Here is a 14,201-nt window from a genome sequence, read left to right as displayed (position 1 = left end):
GCTCCTGACTATATTCCCCACTTTATGTCTTTTTATGGGGAGGATGTTTACCCATCGTTCTGGAAAAGCATAATGCATGGACTGAAGATGACCCAGTGGGCTAAACATTGTTATGTGGTTACCTACTTTACCACTTATACATTTATGCCCCATTTGCTTTTTAGTTTTCACATTTTTTGTATTACTGATGGACAGATTGATTGTAGTTTTTTATGGTGGGCCTGGGACTTTGATTGAGGAATGTAGTTTTATTATTGAGCCTTATAGGCACTTCCAAATAATTAATATATATGAATAATATGGATATGGTGTATATATATGTATAGTTTGTATGTGTACATATGACACCACCTTATATTCAAGCATAACCATTTTTTTTTTAAATTTGGTGTTGTAGTTTGACCCTTGTGGTATTGCAGATAGCAACACATTTTTAGTAGGGCAATTACAGATATTACCTGGTAGTAGTCTGAGTGTTGTGAAATACTAGAACAGGCATTGTGTTCCACTGTGCTATGTATATGAGAAGTAAAACAGAAATTTGGAGAAAGAAAAGGAGTACTTGTGGCACCTTAGAGACTAACAAATTTATTAGAGCATAAGCTTTCGTGAGCTACAGCTCACTTCATCGGATGCATTTGGTGGAAGAAATTTGGAGGAGTGACATTACAAATGAGGCCTTTGTATATAAATGTTTTGTAATTAGTTACTACTTGGTACTGCCTATTTATGTTATAGGTTACCCTTACTGCTGATTGTCACTCTTTGGTTATTGCTTTGTGATACACCAGTAGCTGACATAGATTTAATTGTTTTTTATGGATGCTGTGTTTAGATAACCTACTGAATGGATAGTAACCAATTTATTAAATATTGCTGTGTTCAGATTTAGTATTAGTACCCAGACATTGAACATGATTGTTTTGAATAACATGTGCCTTAATTAAGATGCAGTGTTACTGACCCCAAAGTGTGACTGGTACTACCAGGGATTTTGTATCTACTGTGTAACTTAATTTTTTTATCAATTAGGGTTTTTTGGGAGGGGGAGGGGGGGCTTTATGTTGTTGCTGACGTTCATTGTTGATTTTTACCTGTGTGTTGGTTAAACAGTTTAGCAATGTGTAGTGAGGGGGCATGGTCTCCCTCCATGACGGATGGGGAGAGAACCATGACCGCCCCCTGGTGGGCAGAACTGGGATACTTGCGGTCACCCCGCTGGAAGCTGAGGAGCGGGACAGGAACCAGAACTATAAAAGGCTGGCCCTCCAGCTCAGTTGGGCCAGAGTGGCCAGAGGAGCAGGACGTCTACCCCCAGCTGCTGGAGCCCGGACCCGAGGGTGGCCGCTACACTGCCAGAGACCCAGAGGGACTGCCAGAGCGGCCAGAAACTGGGGACACCAAGGAGCTGTTGGGGCTGCCACAGCGAGGTGAATGACAACCTCGGAATCATAGAAGATTAGAGTTGGAAGAGACCTCAGGAGACCAGGTACCCGCTGACCGGGAGTGTAGGAAGGAGCCCAGGGAAGCCGAATAAGGTTCGGCTGTGTTACAAACTGCAAGTTGGCCAGTGTGTTGTGGCCGGATTTCCCCACTGACCCAGTGGGCTGGGACGCAGTGGAGTGGGTGGGCCTGCGTCCCCCTGCCACTCCACCCCTGGAGGTGGCAAACTCCCCACCTTTCGGCCAGGAGGCTTGCATTGGTCTGATGCCTGTCTGAACTAGGATGCCAGATGGGTTTTGCTGGCTCTCTCACAGAGAGCTAATCCCCCCTCGCCTGCCTGACTGCAGGCCAGAGCCCTGCCCTGATTGAGTGCCCCAGGGCAGACAGACTCACTACTGCTCTGCCTGACTGCAAGCCAGAGCCATTAACTGATTAGGGTCCCACCCCGATTGAGGGGTCTGGGCCTATAGACTTACTGCTATCCTGCCCAACTGCAGGCCAGAAGCATTAACTGTGTACTGCCCCGCTCTGGCTGAGAGCTGGGGCTCAAAGACCCAATTGCTGCCTGGCCTGGACTGCAGGCTTGGACCTATTATTAATTAACTGCCAGCTAATTCCATCCCTGAACGGAATCGCTCTAGGAACATTGCAGTGAGAGAGGGCATGGTCTCCCTCCCTGACAGACGGGGAGAGAACCACGACCACCTTACACAACGTTATGCACATTGTAAATGATGTACAGCAATAATACAGCGATACAGCAATAATACAGTTGCTTTTACATAGTAGCCAAGTTTAACTCAACTGACAGTGGTTTCTAGCTGATTGCCAACTTAATTGTTTATATATGGTAGATTGAGGTGTATTTGACCAGACTCTTATTTATAAAGCACATGATTGATTGATGCTTGGGGGTTCCTTTATCGTATACCAGGGATCAGCAACCTTTGGCACACGGCCCATCAGGAAATCCGCTGACGGGCTGGGACAGTTTGTTTACCTGCAGTGTCCACAGATTTGGCCAATTGCAGCTCCCCCTGGCCACGGTTTGCCGTTTCAGGCCAATGGGGGCTGCAGGAAGTGGCAGCGAGCACATCCCTTGGCCCACACCACTTCCCGCAGCCCCTATTGGCCTGGAACAGTGAACCACAGCCAGGGGGAGCCGCGATCGGCCGAACCTGTGGACGCTGCAGGTAAACAAACCGTCACGGCCAGCCAGCAGATTTCCCTGACGAGCCACATGCCAAAGGTTGCCAATCCCTGTTATATACTGGTATTTTTGGTGGTTTAGTGATGTGATATTTTCTGGTGTTGGTTTGTGGGATGCAACCTTAAACAGCTTAAGTTGTTTGTTGTTTGTTTTTTACATTTCTCTTGTTTTTAGTAACCCAAATTTAATTCACAGATTAGTTAGTGTGTTTACAATGTAATAGGGACCAAGTGTTTTATAACACAAGCTATACTTTGGCAATGGTTGTATAGACATTTATTTTTACCTGAGGTGCATTACTAATATTTTATACTAAATGTAGTGCTTAACTGCTAAAATAGATGCTTACAATTTTTTATGAAATGGTGTATTGCTTTTCCCTGCTGAGCACTTTGTTTTAGCAAAAGAGTTAATAAAATAATTTTTACCAAGCTTTTTAGAGTTAATTTCCTTGTGATACCAATTTTACTTTTGTTAACTGTTTAGAAGCATAAACATTAGCGATCACTACTTTCCTTAAACATAACTTAAAAGAGAATAAAAATTAAACCAAAATAAAATTTAAATACAAGTTGATGCAAATACTTTGATGGTCTTAAAGTTTTCTGACACTTGGTTGTGTTTGGGAGACAAAGATGGAAACCTGTTGAAATTGTTTGGTTAGCTTTATGCATAAATTATTATTTTTTAAACATTTTTGCTATGACATTTTTATAACTATATTTAAAAGTGCAAACAAGTTTATAAAACCCAAACAAGAAATTGACAGTTTGTTAATATTTCCTTGACCTTAATGTTGAGGTTTCCCCTTACATTTTTTCTTTGAATAAAGAATAAAAAATTTAAAAAAAAAAACAAAACAAACGTGTGATCAGTAAAAGAGAATTATTTTGTTTGCAATTGCATTGTTTGCTGAGGCAGAAATAGATGTACATATATTTATAACGGAGACCTTGTTGAACTTTGAAAAAAATGGTATGAATAATATTACAATGGTTCTACTCCAGCCATAGGATTAAAATAGTGTGGTGCCACTTATATTTTTTGTAGACAGAGGTCTAAAATTGACTTTCTCGCAACAAAATAAAAAAAAATAGGTGTGTGACAGATACAACACACATGACATACAGGGACAAACTTACAATTAAAAACAAATGGTGCCAGACTTTTATTTATAATTATACAAAATAAGGCAAACGAAAATAAAAACAAACAAAAGGGTGAAGCATTTAAATAAAACAAGTTATTACCTTTTTATCTAAAACTTTTATTAAAATTGATAAAAATGTATATTTGCCATCTTGGTTGTATTTTTTATTACTTTATATTAGCTTCATTTTAAAACTGTACTATGTGGTAATAAGGAAAGCCCCTGTTTTAAATATTAGTTAGTGGTTAGGATTAGAAGCAGAGTTACCAGATCAGCAATTGTGGGTCAGCAGTGTGGTCAGATGTTTATGTGTCATCAGATGTTTGGCTGCATGTGTGTTTTCTTTCTGCCTGCTGTACTGACTCTGGCCAGATAGCCCGTACAGCCGCTCCCATCAAACTGCCCAATAAACTTACAGACTCGGTTCATAGTGAAGGAACTTGGTCAGGTTTATTGCTGATGAGGCATGGTGCTAATGCCCGGCTCAGTGGTTACAGGTACACTACCACATGTATGCCCGTGACAATGGACCGGCTCAGTGAATGGCAGGACTTTCCGTTCCTCCCTCGGACAGACAGAGACACTCCCTCTGAGAGTCCATTTTATACATTAGTACAAACAAGATATGTACTGCCCCTCTGACGTAGCTGGTTACCATCCATCACCTTGTACATCTCTATTCATCACACTGTCATCCTGACCTTATCTTTAGGATGGGTCAGCGTGTTCCTCTTGGTATTGAGGTGTGCTGGAACCACCCTTCTGGAATGTATTTATGTGTATATTTTTGTACCTGGCACTACTTAGAAAGATGTGTTTCCGCAATATCAGAACATGTGTTCTTATCAAATTCTATGAACAGGGCCTGCCACTTGCTCACAACTTAACTTTGCTTTATTGCAGCAACGTTTTGATGATTATTTTAGTTCAGGCCTCAGGCTTCATACCAGGCCTCTGATACAAGGCCTTATGTTTCAGGCTCTCTTCCTACTACAGTGTGTAGCAATGTGCTGAACTTTGAGCTATACTTAAGCACTGTGCTGGGTTGTAATGTAAAGAAATTATATTTGAAAATCTGGCTCTTGGTTTTTTATCCCCACCATCATTTTCACTGAATTTTTTCAAAATCTTTCCCCATATGTGTTGTTTTCATAACTTCAATGCAGTTTGGTTGGAATCCCTTTTAGTCCCTCTTGTTGTAACATCTGTGTTTGTCCAGGGCCAAAATGGAGCCCTCATCAAGGCCTCTGGGCACTATTGTGGTGCAAATAATAGAATAGACTTCTGTGCTTTCTTGCCTATCCGTACCACTCTGCATTGAGATTAACCCTTTAGGCTGCTTTCTATCCACCTCTGAGATAAATTCCTCCAGCAGACCTTCTCTCCCCCAAGTTCTACCTGTGCAATATGGGGTAGAGATTTTAGTTTCAGCAGCCAAATGAAGATTATGACGAGCTATAGGCTGCACTCAGAAGCAGGGTCCCATTTTACTAGGTGATTGACAGAGAGAAGTAATAATTTCTGCCCTGAGGCACCTTCACAGAAACATAGGACATCTGCATCCCACAAAATATATTACCCACCACTAATTCCCTGTGGATACAGGAAAATCGGGGTTGTAAAAAAAGGGGAAAATAAATGACTGTGGGAAAACGCTTCTAGGCCAGTTCATCTGCCTCAGCACAGTCATTTGATTGGTTCCCTGTAGGTGGGCAGAAAGCTAGGTGGAGTGGGCTGGGTGCTGGCCTGGTGGTCAAGATCCCGCAGTTCCATTTTCAGCTCGGCTGATGTCTCACTGTGTTACTATAATTCCACCTCTGGTTTTCCCGGTGAAGTTTCCCTGCTCCCAAGATAACTAGGGGTAATGATATTTACCAACCTTTGTGAAATTTTGAGGTCTATCGGTGAGGAATGCTGAGTATTGTACACGCATATATATATCAACACCTAGGACAAACCCTCAGCTGGCTGTCACGCCAGTGGATCTACTTTAATTGACTTTGGCTGAGGATGTGGCTCCTAAATTGATCCACTTACAAGCAAAGTAAAGAGAAGAAAAATCCTTACTGATATGTAATATTTATTGCATCGTGGGCTCAGTAGAACACCATTGAGTTATGGCTGAAAGGTTCTCTAAAGGAGAACAAGTCCCATTAATTTCTTGAACATTTCTGTTTGTCACACTTTATCAATCTTTGTTTACCTGGAGGCTACTGTAGAGCTAAGAAATGCACAGGAATAAATGCTGCCTGTATGCAACTCTACTGTATATTCAACCTCACAGTCATTTCAGAGGCACACAGTCATTCAAGGTTTTTGTGTCTGTTGCCTTTGACAAACTATTCCACTAACCACCGGGATAATGTCTACCAAATAAATTGTTTTATAATGTGCAACCAGTGAGAGTTTGTCTCTGCTAGGAGTTTGTCTAATTTTTTTTGCCCCTTTTGCAATTATGAATTTAACAACATTCTCCAGGCATCCTGACTGCCTTTCTTGGCCCTTGACACTGGTGTAACTACAGGTTTCAATGAGGCTTCGCACTCAGCTACCCCAGTTTAGACTTATAAATGCTTACATGGGAGCCGGTTAAGTTTCCAGATGGGAGGTGGAGAGGAGAGCAGTCTCAAGGAAAAGGTGTGAGCAGTGTGATGGGTTCGGTCACAGAGATCACCTGGGGACTGTCGCCTGATGTGCTGAAATTACCTTTGAGCCCGTTTTCCCTGCCAGCTTGGGGCTCCAGAACCCTGCGTTGTTGAGCCAGACACGCTAGCCTACTGCAACATAGACCCAGGTCTGGGCCATGCCCCAAAGCTTTAGACTTTATCTAAAAACAGCTCAGCAGGTACCTATCTCCAGCACCCAGACACCCAGCTCCCAATAGGATCCAAACCCCAAATAATCCGTTTTACTCTGTATACAGGGTAAATTCATAAATTGTCCGCCCTCTATAACACTGATAGAGAGATATGCACAGCTGTTTGCTCCCCAGGTATTAATCACTTACTCTGGGTTTATTAATAAACAAAAGTGATTTTATTAAGTATAAAAAAGTAGGATTTAAGTGGTTTCAAGTAATAACAGTCAGGACAAGTAAGTCACAAAGCAAAATAAAAACAAAACACTCAAGTCTAAGCATAATACATTAAGAAACTGATTACAGGTATATCTCACCCTCAGAGATGTTCCAATAAGCTTCGTTCACAGACTATACTCCTTCCTATTCTGGCCCAATCCTTTCCCCGGTACAGTCTTTGTTAGATCCAGCAGACATCTCTATACATGGGAACAAATAGGATGAACACACTTGGTAGATTACAAGCTTTCTAATGGCACCATACAAGGAGTATTTAGCGTAAAACATATGCCAGTTATGTCATATTCATATTTCGATAAGAAAAGGAGTACTTGTGGCACCTTAGAGACTAACAAATTTATTAGAGCATAAGCTTTCGTGAGCTACAGCTCACTTCATCGGATGCATTAGTGAGCTGTAGCTCACGAAAGCTTATGCTCTAATAAATTTGTTAGTCTCTAAGGTGCCACAAGTACTCCTTTTCTTTTTGAGAATACAGACTAACACGGCTGCTACTCTGAAACCTGTCATATTTCGATAAAGCACTTGGAGTGCAATGTCACAAGCAGTTTGGCTGTAACTAATTGTTTTATATTCCCACCTCTGCTAGCTTCACTTGACAGTTAGATTACTACAAGGCATGCCTTGGTGGGTCTAGATTTTAAATTTGCAAGCTGGAACTGGTACAGAAGGACTGGTTGCTAAGCAGCATCCTCTAGAGAGGATGTGACACCTGTGTCCCAGAGCCTGCTCTGTTAGGTTGAAAACCATCACCTAAAAATCTATCAAGCCTTCTGAGGCCTGGGGACCAGCTTACCTGAGAATCAGCTCTCTTCCTATGACAGTGTCATGGTTATCAGCAGAGACATTGACATTGGATCCCCTCTATATCTAATTATAACTCAGCCAGAGGTGAGGGGTCTATTATAGGAGTGAGTGGGTAAGGTTCTAGGGCCTGCAATGTGCAGGTGGCCAGATTAGATGATCATGATCTGACCTTAAAGTCTATGAGTCCGGGCAGTTCTCAAGCAGTTGGACTCTAATGTCCTTCTGCCCCTGCTCTGAAATAGCCCAGAATTGCTAGGCACACAGCAGAGCCCATTTGTTCTGGCTGGCCTTTGAGGAGAGATCTGGCTATCAGGCTGGGTATTATTTGTAGATGTGGTTAGGAATTTTTAGACAAAATGATTCCCCCACCCCTCAGAAAAGGCCATTTGTCAAAACCAAGATTTTTCATAGAAAGGGGGTCAGTTTTGACAAACCTTCAGTGGGAAAATTTCTGAGGTCCAGGATGAAATCTTGAGAGAGCCCCACCCTAGAACAGCCAGTAACACAGTGGCTTAGTGCTTGCATATTTATACCTACCTCTGGAAACTTCCACTATATGCGTCCGACGAAGTGGGTATTCACCCATAAAAGCTTATGCTCCAATACGTCTGTTAGTCTATAAGGTGCCACAGGACTCTTTGCTGCTTTTACAGATCCAGACTAACACGGCTACCCCTCTGATACTTAGTGACTTAGGGCACTCGCCAGCGATGTGAGAGATCAGAGTTCAGTTCCTGCTTGAAGTCAGAGACTTGAACTAGGCCTCTCTTGAACAGGGGGGAGGGATAGCTCAGTGGTTTGAGCATTGTCCTGCTAAACCCAGGGTTGTGACTTCAATCCTTGAGGGGCCCATTTAGGATCAAGGGGGGAGGGAAATTGGGGATTGGTCCTGCTTGGAGCAGGGGTTGAACTAGATGATCTCCTGTGGTCCCCTCCAACCCTGATATTCTATGATTCTCTCACAACCCAAGCAAGCACCCTAACCTGCCTCTTATTCTGGACAGGTCACTTGGTGAGAGGACTGAAAACTAGGTCTTGACTTTGAATATTTGGCAAGGCGTTTCAAGCCCAGACACAGATTATTCCAACTCAAAATATTATTCTAAAAATCAAAAGAAAGCAACAATACTACAAAGTGTCCCATCTTCTAGATACAGATGGAGCCCCTTGATGATCAAAGACTGGAAGATCCAACTGGCGTCCATGCAGTACATGCTTACCAGAAGGCCTCATGTAAATTTTGGAAGCAACTAGGAAACCTTTCCTCTCTGGCTCCAGATCTCGCTTGTATATTGCACTCAGGCCCGCTGACAGGGGGGGCAAAGGGGCAATTGCACAGGGGCCCCCGGCCACCACCACTGCCGCAGTAGCAGCAGCAGCAGCAGCTGGAGCCCTGGGCCCTTTTAAATTGCCTGGATGGGCCGTAGGGCTCCTAGGCGTGTGCGGGGTGGTACCGTCAGCAGAGAAGGCAGCCAGGTTGGCATGTGGAAGCTCTGGCCGTGCTGGAAGAGTGTGCCCAGCAGCGCAGCTGGCAGCTCGCTGGGCACCAGCCAGCACAGGTGCAGCACTGCCCAAATGTCAGACAGACCTTTCAAGGGGTCCAACTGACTATTCTGCCCTGGGCAGAGATGTTCCTAGGGTATGGTGAATCAGGGCAACTGCTCCAGGCCCCATGGGCTGACATGATTAGCCAGTGCGATCGGTCCTGGAAGTGACGGGTTGGTCCAGAAGTGACGGATTTGTCACTTCCGCCCCAGGCCTTGCACCCCCCTAGGGACAGCTCTGCCCCTGGGACCCAGAATTGCTGTGGGCAGGCCTGATTGCACTTGTTCAGTGCACGCAATTTCCATTCGTGTCAATAGGACCAACGTGCAGAGAATGAATGCCATGAGGGTCAAAAAGATCTGTGATGCAGAGAGAGGAGAAACTGGCCTCATTATTTTAACATGATATAAATGGAACTTGATTCAGGGATAGTGAAACAAAACTAATGGTAATGTCAGATTCCTGAAGTGCCTCAGTGATGGTAGAGGAACTGTCACTCCTTCAGTCTTGCGGCACCAAGAATCTTCTAAAATTGTCTAGTGTTACTATGACAGGTTTCTCTAGTATAGTTAACACTTTGCAGTGAAGCTTCACACTGCTCATAGGGGCAATTCCAAACCTGCAGTTCCCTGGACAATGAAACTAGCCAATTCTGATGTGCTAGGTGGGGGGTGTATTCCTTGGGAGCATTCTGAGGTTCACATGCTGCATGGAATGCATCCAGGACTGGGGGGTCAGTGGGGCTAAGCTATAGGTGGCCTAAGGAAGGGATGGCCCAAATTCCTTGGTCCTCCTTTAGAGAGGTCCTTTGGTCCTGCTCTGTGCTGCAGTGGAATATCTGTGGAGTAACCTATGGGGCAGTTCCACGGCTTGGGTGGGAGGAGGATGGTGACTGCACATGCCATCTCTGCAGAACCCAGCCCAACTATGCTAGCTAGGTGTTGGACTCATTTGGCCCCATGATTAACTTGACTCCGCTAGAAGAAGGTTTGATTCTGTCACTCGCCCTGGAATTCAGCAGATGCGGGATGATTGTCTTGCCTTCTGAGCAGAGAGGGAAAACACAGTTGTTTTTACCCTGGGCAGGGAGGGGTGAAGAGACAACCTTGGCTCCTGTTGTTGTCACAGCTGCTCTAAACAGGGAGTGAAAAAGTCCATCTTATTGTAGTTATTCCTCCCCGGGAGCAAAGAGATATGGCTTTCCAGAGGAGCCCTCTTATTTGTTGTTCCAGCCTGTTCCAGACATGCAGTATTGACCCAACCTAACCCTCTCCCTTTCAGGCGTTTGCCTTTAACATGAATAGAAGGAAGAGCCTGGGCTTTCTTTGATCAGAGCACATCTGGAAGAGGGGCACTTCTTCATGAAAAATTGTCCTTTCCCACAAATCAAAACACACAACTACCCTCTCCCACATTTGGAACTTTCTGGTCAGGTCTACTTCTGAGTTTGGCTGCCTTCAGGCCTCTTCCTGGTTCTACTTCTCTCTAGCTTAGAAAACCTCAGCCCAGGCTAATGTAGTGCCCATCTTTAAAAAAGGGAAGAAGGAGAAGGGAAGAAGGAGGATCCTGGGAACTACAGGCCGGTCAGCTCACCTCAGTCCCTGGAAAATCATGGAGCAGGTCCTCAAAGAATCAATCCTGAAGCACTTAGAGGAGAGGAAGTGATCAGGAACAGTCAGCATGGATCACCAAGGGAAGGTCATGCCTGACTAACTAATCGCCTTTTATGATGAGATTACTGGTTCTGTGGATGAAGGGAAAGCAGTGGATGTATTGTTTCTTGACTTTAGCAAAGCTTTGACACGGTCTCCCACAGCATTCTTGTCAGCAAGTTAAGGAAGTATGGGCTGGATGAATGCACTATAAGGTGGGTAGAAAGCTGGCTAGATTGTCGGGGCTCAACGGGTAGTGATCAATGGCTCCATGTCTAGTTGGCAGCCGGTGTCAAGTGGAGTGCCCCAGGGGTCGGTCCTGGGGCCCTTTTTGTTCAATATCTTCATAAATGATCTGGAGGATGGTGTGGATTGCACTCTCAGCAAATTTGCGGATGATACTAAACTGGGAGGAGTGGTAGATACGCTGGAGGGGAGGGATAGGATACAGAAGGACCTAGACAAATTGGAAGATTGGGCCAAAAGAAATCTAATGAGGTTCAATAAGGATAAGTGCAGGGTCCTGCACTTAGGATGGAAGAATCCAATGCACCGCTACAGACTAGGGACCGAATGGCTCGGCAGCAGTTCTGCGGAAAAGGACCTAGGGGTGACAGTGGACGAGAAGCTGGATATGAGTCAGCAGTGTGCCCTTGTTGCCAAGAAGGCCAATGGCATTTTGGGATGTATAAGTAGGGGCATAGCGAGCAGATCGAGGGACGTGATCGTTCCCCTCTATTCGACACTGGTGAGGCCTCATCTGGAGTACTGTGTCCAGTTTTGGGCCAACACTACAAGAAGGATGTGGATAAATTGGAAAGAGTACAGCGAAGGGCAACAAAAATGATTAGGGTCTAGAGCACATGACTTATGAGGAGAGGCTGAGGGAGCTGGGATTGTTTAGTCTGCAGAAGAGAAGAATGAGGGGGGATTTGATAGCTGCTTTCAACTACCTGAAAGGGGGTTTCAAAGAGGATGGCTCTAGACTGTTCTCAATGGTAGCAGATGACAGAACGAGGAGTAATGGTCTCAAGTTGCAATGGGGTAGGGTTAGATTGGATATTAGGAAAAACTTTTTTCACTAAGAGGGTGGTGAAACACTGGAATGCGTTACCTAGGGAGGTGGTAGAATCTCCTTCCTTAGAGGTTTTTAAGGTCAGGCTTGACAAAGCCCTGGCTGGGATGATTTAACTGGGACTTGGTCCTGCTTTGAGCAGGGGGTTGGACTAGATGACCTTCTGGGGTCCCTTCCAACCCTGATATTCTATGATTCTATGATTCAGTTATGTGCTTGAGCCTAACAAAGTGTTTTTCATCTGAAGAACTGGCAACCACTTTGATTTTCAGTCAATGATGTTCAGTGATCCATGTGGGTGTCATACCAACATCCCCGAGTAAGATTTTTTTTTAAGGAGTGGCTTGGAGGCCTCAGATTTTTGGGGTCCGATTTTCAAAGAGTGCAACCCACTCTAAAAATCAGGCCTGTTGGGCACCCAAATTCCTAATCACTCTTGAACATCTTAGCCATTGTACAGTATATGTATCATTAGGACAACAACATCCTACATGGGGAGCTAAAAAACATCTCCCTGTGATCCCCAAACTTGCTTTTTCCTCCCCTCTTTCTCTTTGAATCCAATTTGTTATTGAAAACCACCATCATTACGGCATCACAGGTTTTACTTCTTGTTCTCTAGAGCAAGCAGAGCTTTTCTTAGAAGTGGGTAATTTCCTTTTCCACACACAAAACAGGGCAGGCTTGGGAACCAGATGGAGCTGGAAGATAACATTCACTGTGGAACACGTAGCTGGCATTTCTCTCTCCCCTTGCAGCTCCTTGCTCTATTTACTTGCTCTGATACATGGTTTAATCACCAGGAATGCAGCATGTCTATTTTGCATGACAATGTTATTTCAGTGGGATAAAACCAAGACTGTTTGGCTTTCTGGACAGTCTACATACATTTCATAGCATCCTTTGTTAACCCCAAGTGTCATGGATTCCTCCAACTGGGAATCTAAATACAGTTTACAGGAACAAAAAATGCCTTCCAAATATTGTAGGAATAATTGCACAAGGCAGAAAACCTCTCCTTCAGCACTGAGGGCAAATGCCTTTTGTCTTACTATGGTGTTTAGATGCTGCTTGTAATTATTAGAACTGGGAGCACTGGCTGTTGGGAGTCTGAAAGGACAGGAAACAGGAAGGAGGGGGGGAGAGTTGAGGAGGCTGAGTGAGAGCCACCGAGGGTGTAGCAGCAGCTTGGTGAAGAGGTTTCCACTTTAAAAGTAAATCCTGTTGAAGTTTGTTAGTACCCTTGCCTGATTGCTACAGCATTTGGTGACGAGGATGGATCTTCTGTCTCTGAACCCACCTGCACCCTTTCTGCAAAGCCCAGGTGAGCCTCCAATTGCTTTTACTGCCTGGATCCATATGTTTGAGACTTATCTGCTTCCAATCACTGCTACAGAGATTTCTGAAGTAAGAAAGCGTGCTCTGCTAATCCACTGCCTTGGAGCAGAAGGGCAGCATATATTTTACACTTTTCCCCTTGCAGATGATAAATATGAGACTGTACTCAATTAAAGAACTTTTTTGTGCCCAAAGTGAATGTAGTAACTAATTGCTACAGATTTTGCCAGCGTGAGCAGAAAACAGGAGAGACTATAATGCAGCATATTGCTTCCCTGAGGAGTCTGATTGTAACTTGTGACTTTGGGAATATGGCAGATGAGATGATTAGAGACCAGCTCATTGAGAAAACAACCATGTTTCGTGTAAGAGAACGCTTACTTCTAGAACCACAACTTACACTAGAAAAGCAATAACCATTGCTACTCAGCTTGAGTCAGCTACAGCTGAAGCCAAAATAATGAGCATGGATATAGGAGGCACAGTCCAGGCTGTGACTCCTTTGCAGAAAGTTCACTATCCCTGCAGACAAATGATTACAAGAGGAAAAACTAATGAAAAATCACCAAATTAGCAAATTCAAAATACAGTAAAAGCATGCTTTCGCGGTGGATCCCCACAATACCTTGCAGGCTACACAGGATGTCCGGCAAAAGTAGCTCAGTGCAATCATTGCAAAAGATTGGGCATTTTGCTAAGTATGTCGCAGCAGCCAGTTCAATCAACAGGTGCATGCAGTTACAATACCAGATGTTACTGTACTGAGCCGTGGACAAAATCACTAGTGCACATATTTCAGAACAAATAAAGTGCACTGTAAATATTTCCACCATACCCGCAGGTAAATCACACTCTATTCAGCTAATGTTGGACACTGGCTCAGC

This window comes from Dermochelys coriacea, chromosome 5, assembly GCF_009764565.3.
Source record: "Dermochelys coriacea isolate rDerCor1 chromosome 5, rDerCor1.pri.v4, whole genome shotgun sequence".
NCBI lineage: Eukaryota > Metazoa > Chordata > Testudines > Dermochelyidae > Dermochelys > Dermochelys coriacea.
Note: the sequence above shows the minus strand (reverse complement) of the source record.